We start from the raw sequence: 15344 nt of genomic DNA, 5'->3' as shown, positions 1-15344 counted from the left end.
TCAATCCAAATCTGCTGGATCAATCGGCTGATCAATCCAGATCTTGGTTTTTGCCCACCAAGTCCAAAGCCCCCTAAACCAACATCTAGTCAACCATGACTTGTTGGTACATAAGACCTCTAATCCGGTCATCCTTGACCAGCTAGGACTCTCTCACCAAGTGTCTGGTCAATCCCTTTGACCCACTTGGACTTTTCTCTTCTTGCCAAGTATCCGGTCAATCCCTCTGACCTACTTGGACTTTTCTTCCTCGTGCCAAGTATCCGGTCAATCCCTTTGACCTACTTGGACTCTCACCAGATGTCTGGTCAACCTTGACCCATCTGGATTTCTCCTGCCTGGCTTCACTCACTAGGACTTTCCCAATTGCCTAGCTTCACTCACTATGTCTTTCACCTGGCTTCACTCACCAGGATTTTCCTCCTGCCTAGCTTCACTCACTAGGACTTCCCATTTGCCTAGCTTCACTCACTAGGTCTTTCACCTGGCTTCACTCACCAGGATTTTCCTCATGCCTAGCTTCACTCACTAGGACTTCCTTCTGCCTGGCTTCACTCACCAGGACTTCCTTCTGCCTGGCTTCACTCACCAGGACTTCCTTCTGCCTGGCTTCATTCACCAGGACTTTCAGTTAAGTATCTAGTCAACCTTCACCTACTTGACTTTCCTTTACAATCTTAACTGGTCAACTTTGACCAAACGGGAATTGTATCAACAATCTCCCCAAATGAACAACTCCACCTGCATTGTCCATATCATCTAAACCCAATATGTTGTCAAACATCGAAACCCAAACCAAGACTCAGGCTTGGTTAACCAGGTCAACCTTGACCTAGGGAATATTGCACCAACAATCTCCCCCTTTTTGATGTTTGACAATACCTCTTGTTAAGTTAGGAAATTAGTCTACTCCCATAGCCTCAACTCCCTTCATGCCAATATATGAATGATGGTTCCCTTCATTCTCCTCCTTTCCTAGAGGGCAAACTCTCCCTTTAGGTACTGAAGGCCTAACTTAACCATGCATTCTCCCCCTATTAACACACATCAACAACATGCCCTCATCTTTGGGCACATATCAAGAACAAACTCTCCCCCTGAAGAGTTACCCAACGTTATTTACAACTTCACTCGTTGCTCATAACACAATAATGAAGGTCCCATACCCTTCATTATCATCAATTTGCTCATCCGTGAGCAATAACCACTTAAACAATGATGATATCCACTCTCCATTAAATCCCAACGCCCAACCTTGAGCATTTCCTCTAAAAGAAGGTTAACCACCTTCCAAGGTGTATGAAAAGTAATTTTCATGTCCTTAAAGAGTACCTTGTTGGAGCAATCCCAATGGTCCGCGGGACCATGTGTTTTGGTGTTTGGGCAAAGGGTTTAAGTTAGGTTTACCCTCGTTATTTGATATGTGTACTTGAGTTGTGCAGGACTGCAGGTGACACATTTGACTCAGGTTGACGGCTTCGGGTCCGATGAAGGATGGCATTGAGGACAAGCCGCGGGCTTGAATGCATCTGAGGGATCGTGGACAAGGCAGCAAGGACAAGGGCCGAGGGAAGCGACTTCGAGGCATACGCGAAGGATGGCATTGGAGACAAGCCGCGAGCTTGGATGCATCCGAGGGACGAGAGCCAAAGGAAGTAGACTTGAAGGCAAGAGGTCAAAGCTGCAAAGAAGAGTCAAGTGAGTCGTGAGGGTCCGAGTGCGAGTGAAATGTACTCGGGATGGGAAACCCTAAGTTTAGGGTTGTACCAGTCGACTGGTACTGGGACCAGTCGACTGGTGGTGAGCACAGAAGCATTCTGTGCCCGAAATGGCTGGGATCAGTCGACTGGTCATGAGACCAGTCGACTGATAGATAGCCGTTGGAGTGCCGTTTGGCTGGCACCAGTCGACTGGTGCAAGGACCAGTCGACTGGTAACGGGCAAATCAGGTTCTGATTTGTTCCAAGCTCTATAAGAAGGAGCTTGGTATGGCCGGCCAAGGCGACGAAATTAGACTTGGTTAAGGTCTAATTAGTAGTCTACAAGTGCTCAAGTGTTTGTGGAATCCAAGAGGTCTTGGTGTGTTGTGGTGAGGTTTCTCCACCCACAAGGAGCGACTTGAGATAGCCGGAGTTTCCGGGGGCTAATCCACCGAAGGATCGGGATCGTCCACCTTACGGACAGCCGTGGAGTAGGAGCATCATCTCCGAACCACGTTAAACGAACGTGTATTGGTTTGCTAGTTCTTTTCTTTCTTTAGCTTTCGTATTCATTGCTTTAGTATTTGTATTTCCGCTGCGCAAGCTAACAATAGTGTAGGAAGCTAACGATTTGGGGGTGACGTCTATCCAACCCCCCTTCAAGCCGGCCACCGATCCTCCAACAAGTGGTATCAGAGCGAGGGCGCTCTCCATCGGACTAACCGCCAAGGAAGCATAAGATGGCCGGGTTGATTGTCCCTCCAAAGTTTGAAGGAGGAAGCCTTGGGGACATCACCTATTGGATGATGAAGATGGAAGTCTTCCTCGAGACGGATTGGGACACAATGATGGTCGTCGAGGAACCATTTGAAGTCCCAAGAGACAAGAAAGGAAAGAAGCTCCGATCACGACATTGGACGGAAGAGCAAATCACACGGGCAAAGGCAAATTCAAAGGTAATATCAATTTTAATTGATATTTTGCCTAATGACATGATGAGTCGTGTAGGAAAATATGAGAACGCCCACGATTTGTGGAGCAAGGTGAAGATGGTTCTACGGGAAGAACCTAAACCTACACAAGAAGAAGAAGAACCCAAGGAGATGGGTTTAATTGCTCAAGTTGAAGAGGAGCAAACGGAAGTTGAGCCATGCTCAACATCCGAGGAGGAGAAGGAAGATGAGGCATCATCTACATCCTCAAGAATTGAAGAAAATTCCAAGGCAAGTGAAGAAGAAGAAGAGGTCTTGGAAGTGGTCAATCTAGCAAGCACCTCCACCGAAGCAAAGTCAAAGGACCACATTGTGTGCTTCGGATGCAATGAGAAGGGACACTACAAGAGTAGGTGTCCAATGGGTAAGAAGGTAATTCCTAAACCCAATCAAGTTATTTTAAATGCTAACATGGGTGGTAGGAATGAAGAAACCCAAAAGAAGAGGATGCACATTGTATGCTTCACATGTGGAATGAAGGGTCACTTCCACACCAAATGCCCCCAAAAGGGAGAAATTAAGAAGCTAGCGCATCTAAAGAAATGGGAGAAGAAGAGGAGCTTAAGTCAAGGGGGAGCTTCAAGGGTAAGGGAGGTATACCCTAATTTGAAATGCAATGCAAATTCTTATGTTCCCATGCATGCTAGGAAAAATAATGATTATCATTATGTAGCAATGCAAAATTTTGGATTTAAGTATCATGATAGGAATAGGGTTAATGTAGATCAAAACCCTAGGAGACCAATTCATGAAAAACCTAGGAATGGTAGACCTAGGGAGACCCAAGGCATTAATCCTAAGAAGGGGAGACATATGCCTAGAAAGGGTAGGTCTAGGAATGTCCAAGGTGGACATGTTGACTCTAGGTTTAGGAACCTAGAAAGGGAGAATCAAGCTTTGAAGGCAAAGCTTGATGGTTTAGAGAAATTCCTTAAGAGATTCACTATTGGATCTAAGGGATTAAGTATGGTGTTGGGGAGTCAAAAACCCAACAATGATAGATCGGGTTTGGGATACCGATCTAGTGTCTCCAAGGCCAAAAGGAGACCATGTGCTAGAGTGGCACATGATAAGGGCAAGGGAGAATCATCTAAAGCCAATGAGAAGAAATATGCTAGGGTTGCATATGACTATGGCAAGGATGATGTGTCCAAGGTCAAGAAGATAAGGAGATCTTCTAAGGGACATCATTGTGGGTTGGTCACAATAGATGAGTCACCTAGGGAGGTGACTAAGGTAAAGAGCTCTAGGGGGAGCTCCAAATGTCAATTTGGGACCCATGGCCAATGGATCTCAGGTGGGTTCTACTTGGGGGTCTAGAGGAGCCATGGAGTGTGCCAAAAGGTTTGGAGATGGATTTGAGTCTCAAACCTAGGGATTTGGCACACATGGGTTGTGTTTCATGCTTGAAAATATGGCATTGGGGTCATATAGCATGATAATTGGTTTTGGATATATAGATGCCATATAAACCAATGCTAGGGATGCATTGTGGGTTAGTATGGGCAAATACATCAAAAGGAAGGCAAAACTAGGACTTTAGGTCAAGGTTCAATTGAACCATTTAGCTAGTTTTGGATTTTGTGTCAATCTTGGGATTGGTGATAGATACATTTTGTAATGTATTTTTCCCAAGTAGACACTGGTACAATAGACCTCTCCATAAAATTTGGGAATTTTTGGAGGTCTAGGGAATTATTGGTGTATTTCTGAAGTTTGCCTGAAAAGGCTGATTTTTTCAGAAATAGGGTACCAGTCGACTGGTATAGATACCAGTCGACTGGTAACAGTGTTTTTCGACCACAGAATGGTTCTGTAAGGTTGTGTCGAAGGGGGCAGTCGACTGGCACTTAGGGCAGTCGACTGATACCAGTCTGAAATTGGTTTCAGCATTGGTTTGTGACCATGTCAACTCGTTTAGATGTATGGGATCCAAGGGGGATTAATACATGAGTTTAGGGTCAATTTAGATGACAAGTTTTCAACAATTGGGATATTGTTGGAGAACTTTTTGGATGTTAGGCAAAGGGGGAGAATTAAGGTTTAGTTGGGAAAACCTTTAGTGCCTTTGCGTAGGGGGAGCCTTGTGATAGGTTCTTAAAAAGCCCTGTGGGAAAATCCTAGCTCAATGGGGAGCTTAGGTGTAGGGGGAGCCTTGTGATAGGTTCCAATGCTTGGTGCATTGTTTCGGCGGTTGCCAAGTGTGTAGCCTTGGCAATGTAAGTCCATTCGGCGGTTGCCAAGTGTGTAGCCTTGGCAACGTAAGTCCATTCGGCGGTTGCCAAGTGTGTAGCCTTGGCAACGTAAGTCCATTCGGCGGTTGCCAAGTGTGTAGCCTTGGCAACGTAAGTCCATTCGGCGGTTGCCAAGTGTGTAGCCTTGGTAACGTAAGTCCATTCGGCGGAGTAAGTCCAAGTGTGTAGCCTTGGCATCGTAAGTCCATTTGTTTTTAGCATGTTTATTTGCTATATGTTTTCCCTAACTTAAACGTATTGCCAAACACCAAAAAGGGGGAGATTGTTGGAGCAATCCCAATGGTCCGCGGGACCATGTGTTTTGGTGTTTGGGCAAAGGGTTTAAGTTAGGTTTACCCTTGTTATTTGATATGTGTACTTGAGTTGTGCAGGACTGCAGGTGACACATGTGACTCAGGTTGACGGCTTCGGGTCCGATGAAGGATGGCATTGAGGACAAGCCGCGGGCTTGAATGCATCTGAGGGATCGTGGACAAGGCAGCAAGGACAAGGGCCGAGGGAAGCGACTTCGAGGCATACGCGAAGGATGGCATTGGAGACAAGCCGCGGGCTTGGATGCATCCGAGGGACGAGAGCCAAAGGAAGTAGGCTTGAAGGCAAGAGGTCAAAGCTGCAAAGAAGAGTCAAGTGAGTCGTGAGGGTCCGAGTGCGAGTGAAATGTACTCGGGATGGGAAACCCTAAGTTTAGGGTTGTACCAGTCGACTGGTGGCTGTGCCCGAAATGTCTGGGATCGGTCGATTGGTCATGGGACCAGTCGATGATAGATAGCCGTTGGAGTGCCGTTGGGCTGGCACCAGTCGACTGGTAACGGGCAAATCAGGTTCTGATTTCCCCAAGCTCTATAAGAAGGAGCTTGGTATGGCCGGCCAAGGCGACGAAATTAGACTTGGTTAAGGTCTAATTAGTAGTCTACAAGTGCTCAAGTGTTTGTGGAATCCAAGAGGTCTTGGTGTGTTGTGGTGAGGTTTCTCCATCCACAAGGAGCGACTTGAGATAGCCGGAGTTTCCGGGGGCTAATCCACCGAAGGATCGGGATCGTCCACCTTACGGACAACTGTGGAGTAGGAGCATCATCTCCGAACCACGTTAAACGAACGTGTATTGGTTTGCTAGTTCTTTTCTTTCTTTATCTTTCGTATTCATTGCTTTAGTATTTGTATTTCCGCTGCGCAAGCTAACAATAGTGTAGGAAGCTAACGATTTGGGGGTGCCGTCTATCCAACCCCCCTTCAAGCCGGCCACCGATCCTCCAACATACCTCCCCCTAAAGACATGGTCGTACCTTCTGTCATTGCACCAACAATGACTTGGAATCCCTAAACCTTTAGGAAACTCAAATTTAGAAGTTTTGAGGTTCATAAATTCAATAATGAGACCAAACCTCAACCTAAACTTCAATTTAGTCTTCCTCAACCAATCCATCCTTGTCTTTAACATGAAAACACCCTTTTTATGTATACAAATGTATTTTGAGGGGTTAGGAATGGTTTCCTAGACTAAACTTGGTTTGGAATACTGAATTCAGGCTTTCCCAGCCAAAATCAGCATCTTCAATCGATTGGAGGTGGGTCCCAATCGATTGAACTATCTTGAATCGATCCACTGATCGATTCAACCAGTCTGGATCAATCCACGGATCGATCCAGCGAGCTTCTGCTCGCGAGATTTGCCTTCTCAATCGATCGCCTGATCGATTGAGGCACTCCAATCGATCAGGTGATCGATTAGAGTTCTGATAGTTGCTGAAATTTCATTTCAGTCAACTTCAAAAACCCCTAGAAAATTCTACAAAAATCCAAAAATTATGAAAATTTGTGTAGACACTATTTAGGACATGTATTATCATGGAAAAATAGTTTTCTAAGAAAATACTTCATATTTTCAAAGATTGACACAAATTAGAGAACTTGTAAAAATTTTAGTGTTTTTCTCTAGTTTGTGCCCAACTATTCAATGATGATTACTATCAAAAGATAGCCTTCACTAAGGTTTTCCAAAATTATTTTAAAAATATTTTCAAAACTAATATCCCATCATGTTCCTTGGGCTTAATGTACATGACTTGTACATTAGCTTTCCCAATGATGGGAAAACACATAACTATGTGTTTTGATGAACTTAAAACTCAAAAGAATGCACTAAATCAACATCTTGAGTTTCATCATCCTAACATCTCACTTGTATCTAATGTGTACTAAAACACATCAAGTCACCTTATAGGTCTTTGTGAGATGTAAACTTTGGTTTTGCCCTAATCTAGGGATCATGCATATCTATCTAGGCATTTTGAGTGATGAACATCCACTAAGGATGTTACTTGTTGATGATCAATTGTTGGTACCACTTGTTGGTAACCAAATGCTGATAAATGCCTTTTATCCTTAATTTTAGGGAAATAAAGCGATGCATGATGATGTTATGGCATACATCAAAAAGAAATAGCTTTCAAAAGAAAGATTCCTGTAGCTACATGATGTATGTATGACATGACATGGTATTTTTGTATTTTTCATAATAAATCATGAATGCAAAATACAAAACTAAATATGATGTCATGACATATAATGGGCAAACAATCATGGCAAGGTTTAGCATTAATAAGATACCTAGATTACCTATCTAAGTATCCTAAACCTATCTATGTGCCAAAACCTAACTTGGCATTTCTAATTCTCTTGATTAATATATGCTAATTGAAATTAAGCATATTCCTCAAGTGTTGGCATATTTCATATTTCCACAAGAGTAACACTTTAAATTAAGGCTCAAATTGCCTTTAATTTCCTAAGAACATACCAAAATCCCAACTTGGTAGTTCTTATGATTTTCCCAATATGTGCCATTTTAAAATAAAATCAATACTTCTCAAATTTTGGCACATTATATTCTTTCAACGAGTAAATGATAAATTTATTTCATTTTCAAAGGTTAATAATAACTTTGAAAATGCTCCTTGAGTGTCAATTTCTTCAAAGTTGGGTTAACTACCCTTCTTCTTAGAGTTGACACTCTCTAACCCATCTATGGGGTAGAGAAGATGCTCCTAGGAACCCAAAACCTATTGATTCTCCTTGGATGCTCTAGGTATTCACTAGGGATAACTTCCCTAGATACCTTCCTAGTGACCTTGTTTGGCTTCTTAGAAGCCTTGGTCACTTTTTCTAAGTTAACCCTAGGGATTGCTTCCCTTGTGACCTTGTTAGTGACTTTCTTAGACTTCTTAGAAGTCTTAGTCACGTTTTTCGTTGCAAAAATGCTTCTAGGGATAACTTCCCTTGTATCCTTGACTTGACCTTTAGACTTAGGATTGGTTTCATAGCTATATGGAACCCTATGGTAAGTAGGTACATCCTTTTTGATTTTAAGTTTGTATCCCAAACCTCTATGGCCCTTGGATGACCCTTGTTGTCCTAAACCTAGATTTTGCTCATTTTGCCCTTTAAGGATATTTTCCATCCTTTTTAGGGTCTTTTCTAGTTTGTCAAGTCTTGACCTCAAGACTTGATTTTCCATCACTAAGTCCTTAGTTTTTGGTTTTCCATTAAATCCATGAGCATTTTTGTTTCTAGGCTTGTAGCTAAAATCCTTAGAATTCTTGCCTAGACTTTTATCTACATTCGTAGCCCTAGGTGTAGTGGTTTTAGCATGAAAAGCTACATGATTTTCTTTAACTTTATCATGCCTCCTATTTTCATGGTAAATAGCATTCAAATGATATAGGTTAGTACTAGCATGCTCTTTACCATACTTTAAAGGGGTAGACTCAATGAAAGTTACCTTTCTTTTTACCTTGGAGGCTCCCCCTTGACTTAAGCTTCCTCCATGAGCCTTGACCACCTTCTTCCCCTTAGGACATTGAGTTCGGTAATGTCTCTTTTAGTTGCAAGAAAAACACACAATGTGCTCCTTGATCTTCTTTGTTCCGGGGATGGTCTCCTTGGGCTTCTCCTTGCTTTATTGTGCCACTTGGCCCTTCTTCTTGGCCAATTTAGGGCATTTACTTTTGTAATGCCCTTTTTCCCTACATTCAAAGCATATAATATGGTTTTTATTATTAATTGAAATTGTTATACCTTTACTTGTTGGGGTGGCATCTTCTCCTTTTGATTCGGAGGTAGAAGCTTCCTCTTGATCTGAAATTATTCCTCCATTTGATTTTGCTTGACTTGCGGAGGTGGAAGCTTCTTCATCCTCATCTTCTCTTGACCCGGATGTGGAGGATTCTTCTTGCTCTTGATCCGGTGTCAATGAAGATTGCTCCCCCTCAATCCTAGAGGTGGAGGCTTCACCTTCTTCTTCATCCTCTTGTACATGAAACAAGGAATATGCTCCTTCCTTGCTCTTTTGATTGCACTCCTTTGAGGATGAAGCTTCTTGGACTTCCTCTTCTTCGGAAGTTGAGCATCTCTCAACTTCGGAGTCCTCCTCTTGATCTTGCTCCAATGAGTCACCCTCTTTGGATTCCTCTTGATTCGGTACAGTGGAGGGTTCTTCATGGATTGTTGCCAATTTACTCCAAAACTCCTTGGCATCGTTGAATTCTCCGATTTGAGCCAAAATGTGGCTAGGCAATAAGTTGACCAAAAGCTTCGTCACTTTATCATTTGCCTCGCTCCTTTGAATTTGCTCCAAGCTCCATTTGCTTTTCTTGAGAAGCTTGTCCTTGGAGTTTGTTGGAGCTTTGAAGCCTTCCATTAGAGCAAACCATTGCTCTATCTCCATCATAAGAAAATTTTTGATTCTTGATTTCCAAGAATCGAAGCTTGTGGATGTGTACGGTGGAGCCACCCTTGTGTCAAATCCAAGTCCATCTTGGAATTGCATCTTGAAGTTGAGCTTCTTGAAATCTTTGACTTTTGATGAATTTGCTTCAACTTCTTCACCCTCTAGCTTTGCTTGTTTTGTTTGCCCCTTCCGGCGATGATTCCAGTGAAGAGCGACCTTGCTCTGATACCACTTGTTGAGACCGAAAAGTAGCTAGAGGGGGGGGTTGAATAGCTCGTCGCGTGCTAGGTGCTCGTCGTTGCTTGTTTCTTCAAAGAAGCGCAGCGGAAATACAAGAAACAAACCACACAACGCTAACAAGGTTGGTTTACTTGGTATCCACCTCACAAGAGGTGACTAGTCCAAGGATCCACACCTACTCACGCACCCTCCACTAATAAAACCCTCCTTTTCGGTAACTACCGAAGGCGGAGAAGCCCTATAAGTTCACACTACAAGAAGAAGGGGAAAGGATACAAAATACAAGTACAAAGCTTACAATGAGTACAAGAAAACCCTAACCCTAGCTTTCTTCCTCTTGCAATAGATCCGCCTCTTGACTTGGAAAAACCTCCAAGAACTTCAAGAACTGGCGTGGAGAGCTCTGTGGAGTCGTTGGTGAAGATCTGAGCTCTGTCGTGGAAGCAATTCTGAAGGAAATGAACGCCTGCGGCTTAAATCGACGCTAACGGTCGAATCCCGATCGATTGGAATGCTCCCAATCGATCGGGGAGGCTTTGGATCGATCCACGGATCGATCCAGAGCGCCTCTGTGCTCTCTAGAATAGCCTGGATCGATCGGTGGATCGATCCAGGGCTTATCGCACATAAACAGCAGCTCCCAATCGATCCACTGATCGATTGGGACCTCTGGATAGATCCACCGATCGATCCAGAGGGATTCTGTTCGCGGGGACTCACCGGATCGATCGACCGATCGATTGGGCATGATCCAATCGATCGGCTGATCGATCCAGATCTGCTGGATCGATCCACTGATCAATCCAGATCTGCTGGATCGATCCACTGATCGATCCAGATCTGCTGGATCAATCGGCTGATTAATCCAAATCTGCTGGATCAATCGGCTGATCAATCCAGATCTTGGTTTTTGCCCAAAATCAAGTCCAAAGCCCCCTAAACCAACATCTAGTCAACCATGACTTGTTGGTACATAAGACCTAGCATCCGGTCACCCTTGACCAGCTATGACTCTCTCACCAAGTGTCTGGTCAATCCCTTTGACCCACTTGGACTTTTCTCTTCTTGCCAAGTATCCGGTCAATCCCTTTGACCTACTTGGACTTTTCTTCCTCGTGCCAAGTATCTGGTCAATCCCTTTGACCTACTTAGACTCTCACCAGATGTCTGGTCAACCTTGACCCATCTGGATTTCTCCTGCCTGGCTTCACTCACCAGGACTTTCCCAATTGCCTAGCTTCACTCACTAGGTCTTTCACCTGGCTTCACTCACCAGGATTTTCCTCCTGCCTAGCTTCACTCGCTAGGACTTCCCATTTGCCTAGCTTCACTCACTAGGTCTTTCAACTGGCTTCACTCACCAGGATTTTCTTCCTGCCTAGCTTCACTCACTAGGACTTCCTTCTGCCTGGCTTCACTCACCAGGACTTCCTTCTGCCTGGCTTCACTCACCAGGACTTTCAGTCAAGTATCTAGTCAACCTTGACCTACTTGACTTTCCTTCACAATCTTAACTGATCAACTTTGACCAAACGGGAATTGTATCAACAATCTCCCCAAATGAACAACTACACCTGCATTGTCCATATCATCTAAACCCAATATATTGTCAAACATCGAAACCCAAACCAAGACTCAGGCTTGGTTAACTAGGTCAACCTTGACCTAGGGAATATTGCACCAACAGTATTGGTGTCAACTAAACTAAGTATAATAACGTCCTTGAGTAGAAGGTTCTCACCTATATCAATCAGTTAGTTGAACCGATAGTGAGATGATATAGGGAACACTACTCTTAATCATTCCTTGTCGATTATTAACATTCAGGGACAATGTTAATGCAATAAGACTAGCATGTAGGTCAACTCGATGACTTAATCTCACAAGTCATGGATATAGAGATATCAAGTTGACACATGGGTATGCATTGGAGAATGTATACTGAATGACCCGCCATGAGAAAGTATCATGGATTGTTATATGAGTGTCATATACTTTCTCATGTGGCTATTAGTATGACTACTAGTCCTTGGACCTGAAGTCACCATGGATCCCTATATAAGGAGTTATGTACTTTGGTTTCGTCAAACGTCACCCGTAACTGGGTGGATTATAAAGGCGATTACTGGGTATGTAACGAATTATGCAGAGGGATGTGAGTGATGTAGATGAGATCTATCCCTCATATTTGACGGGAGTGACATCAATATTCTTGATAGAGTGAGACCACGATGTGCATGACCATGCCCAAATGAGTCAATATAAGATATTGAGCTCATTTGATTTAGTGAGTCTACTTGGAGTTCAAGATTTAGATTGGTTAGAGGATGACACGGTCTATGCCTCACATTGATCAATCTAGATGTCTAGGATAGAAGGACACTTGTCATATATTGTGAGGAGTCACAATTAGTAGTCACAAGGTGATGTTGGATCTCAACATTCTTGTAACTTGGGTAGTAATGATGTGTTGCTAGATACCGCTCATTACTTATGCTCCTAAATGGGTTTAGGGGCATTGTCAACGTTACAAGAACCTATAGGGTCACACACTAAGGACAATTAGATGGAGATTAGGTTCATATGATGAACCAAGAGGATTAGATTCATATGATGAATCAAATTGGATTAAGAGTAATCCTAATTGGGCTAATTGAGTTGGACTCAAGTTGATTCATGTGTTCAATGAGTCTAATTTAGATTATGACTCATTGAATCAATTTAATTAAATGAATTATATTCATTATATTAAATTGTCTTGAATTAAATGGTTGGATTAGATCAACCATGAGAGAGATTAAGTCAAGTTTGACTTGACTTGAGAGGAAGAGGAAGAGTCAAGTTTGACTTGACTTTATGCCACATCATTTGTGACTTGGCATTAAGTGGCCAATGATGAGGTGCCACATCATCATGTTTAGCACATGTGTGTGCCACCTCATGGAGGTTACAAATCTCTTTAATGGCCACACTTAATGCAAAATGGGGGTTACACTTTTGTGAAAGTGGCCGGCCACTTTTTTTGAAGGGAATGAATTCAATTTTCATTCAAGTGTCATTTACATCATCTTCTTCCTCTTGCTCTCTTCTTGCTCTCCCTCTCCTCTTTTGGCCGAACACCATCTAGGTGCTAGCACACCTATTGTTTGGTCTTCTCCACCTAATTAGTTCGTGTGGATACTTTTAGAGAGTTGTCTACTTTGACAACTTGAGATCCGACATCTCCTTGGACGAGCGGGATACGAAAAAGGGCACGCATCGAAGGTATAAAAGATTTCCTCTTTGTAAATCTAGTGTAGATCTAGATTAGAAACTCGTACTCATATTTTTTGTTTTATTTCTACTTCGCACGGATCCGGTGGCTTGGGGCTTCGGGGTTTCCGCGATGCGAAAAAGTGGTTTTCGCGGCCCAAAAAACCCAACATCCTTGACTTGACCTTTACACCTAGGATTGGTCCCATAGCTATATGGAACCCTATGAAAAGAAGTCACGTCCTTCTTGACTTTAGGTTTGTATCCCAAACCTCTATAGCCATTGGATGACTCTTTTCTATCTTTTCCTATGTTATGCTCATTTTGACCCCTAAGTATGTTTTCCATTCTTGCTAGAGTCTTTTCTAAATTATCAAGTCTTGTCCTTAAGCCTTGATTTTCACTCCATAAATATCTAGATTTTGGTTTTTCCTTAAATTCTTGAGCATTTCTATTCTTAGGCATATATCTAAAGTCCTTGGTGTTATTGCCTAAGTTGTTATTTACCTTCCTAATCTTAGGTGTGGTAAATCTAGCATGAGGAGGAATATATTTATCCTTAAAGCCATTATGCCTCATATTCTCATGATAAATAGCATTAAGATGATAAGAATTATTTCTAGCATGCTTTTTATCATGTGTCAAAGGAATGGATTCATTAAATGATACCTTGGTTTTTACCTTGGAAGCTCCCCCTAAACTTGTGCTTCCTCCTTTGACTTTGGTTGTTTTCTTCCCCTTTGGACATTGGCTTCGATAATGTCTATTTTTGTTGCACAAAAAACACACAATGTGTTACTTGCTCTTCTTTGTTGTGGGGATTGTCTCCTTGAGCTTCTCCTTGCCCTTGGGTACTACTTGGCTCTTCTTCATGGCCAATTTGGGACACTTGCTCTTGTAGTGCCCATGCTCCTCACACTCAAAGCAAATGATATGATTTTTGTTATTTACAATTGAAGTTTCTATACCTTTGCTTGTAGGGATGATGCTTGATTCTCCATTTGATGTAGCTTGAATTGTGGAGGTTGCATCATCATCATCTTCTTCTCCTCATGAGGATGTGGGTGCTTCCACCTCTTCGACCCTTGAGGATGTGGATGCTTCCACCTCTTCTTCTCTTGAAGATGTGGATGATCTCTCCTCACACTCCTTCTCCTCCTCTTCCTTTTCCTCCTCGAATGTTGCCCTTGTGTCAATATCGGATTGGTCATTCTCTTCTTGGACCAATGAGCCCTTCTCCTTAGGCTCATCCACTCCTTGACATTGAGTGGGGTTCTCATGATAGACAATGACCTTTTTCCAAAGATCACTTGCACTCGTGCATTCACCTACACTCAATATTATGTTAGAGGGTAATAGATTTAATAAAATTTTTGTTACCTCCTTATCCGCCTCCGCTTGCTCCCTTTGTTCCTTGGTCCAATGTCGAGGTCGGAGGTGTTTACCCTTCTTGTCTATTGGAGCTTCAAATGGGTCCTCCAAAACAATCCATTGGTTCCAATCCATTTAGAACCATGTCTCCAACCGAGTTCTCCAAAAATTGAAGTCCTCTTTGTCATACGGGGGTGGAATCCGGATGTCCCATCCGAGTGGTCCTTCAGACTCCATCTTCTTTCTCTAGCTTCTTGCTCTCTTGGCGGTTAGTCCGTAGAAGAGTGACCTCGCTCTGATACCAATTGTTGAGACCGATGTGCCCGTTAGAGGGGGGGGTGAATAGCATCTCGTCGCGTGCTTGTCGGTTGCGTCTTGATGATGATATGCAGCGGAAATAAAATGCAAGACTCACACAACGCTAACAAGTAGATTTACTTGGTATCCACCTTAAGAAGAGGTGACTAATCCAAGGATCCACACATGATATGCTCCTCCACTATGAAAACTCTCATTCTCGGTCGCAGCCGAAGGCGGAGAAGCCTTGTACAAATTCTCACACACACAAACAACTCACACAAGAAGAAGAAATACAAATACAAGTAAAAACACTCTCTTCTTGCTTACTTGTTGCTTGTTGTTGCCTCTTGAACCTTGAGAGAATACTCTCAAGAGCCTTCAAGAACTGGCAGTGAAAGTCGGAGAAGCTCGCGTGAAAATCACTGAAAGCTCGCAGGAGAAGATCGTAAAAATCTGCGGAGAAAACGCTCCGCAACGGCTATATCCTGTTCTTCCAATCGATTGAAAT

The sequence above is a fragment of the Zingiber officinale genome, chromosome 1A (assembly GCF_018446385.1).
Source record: "Zingiber officinale cultivar Zhangliang chromosome 1A, Zo_v1.1, whole genome shotgun sequence".
NCBI classification, from domain to species: Eukaryota; Viridiplantae; Streptophyta; class Magnoliopsida; order Zingiberales; family Zingiberaceae; genus Zingiber; species Zingiber officinale.
This window is presented reverse-complemented; position numbering follows the sequence as displayed.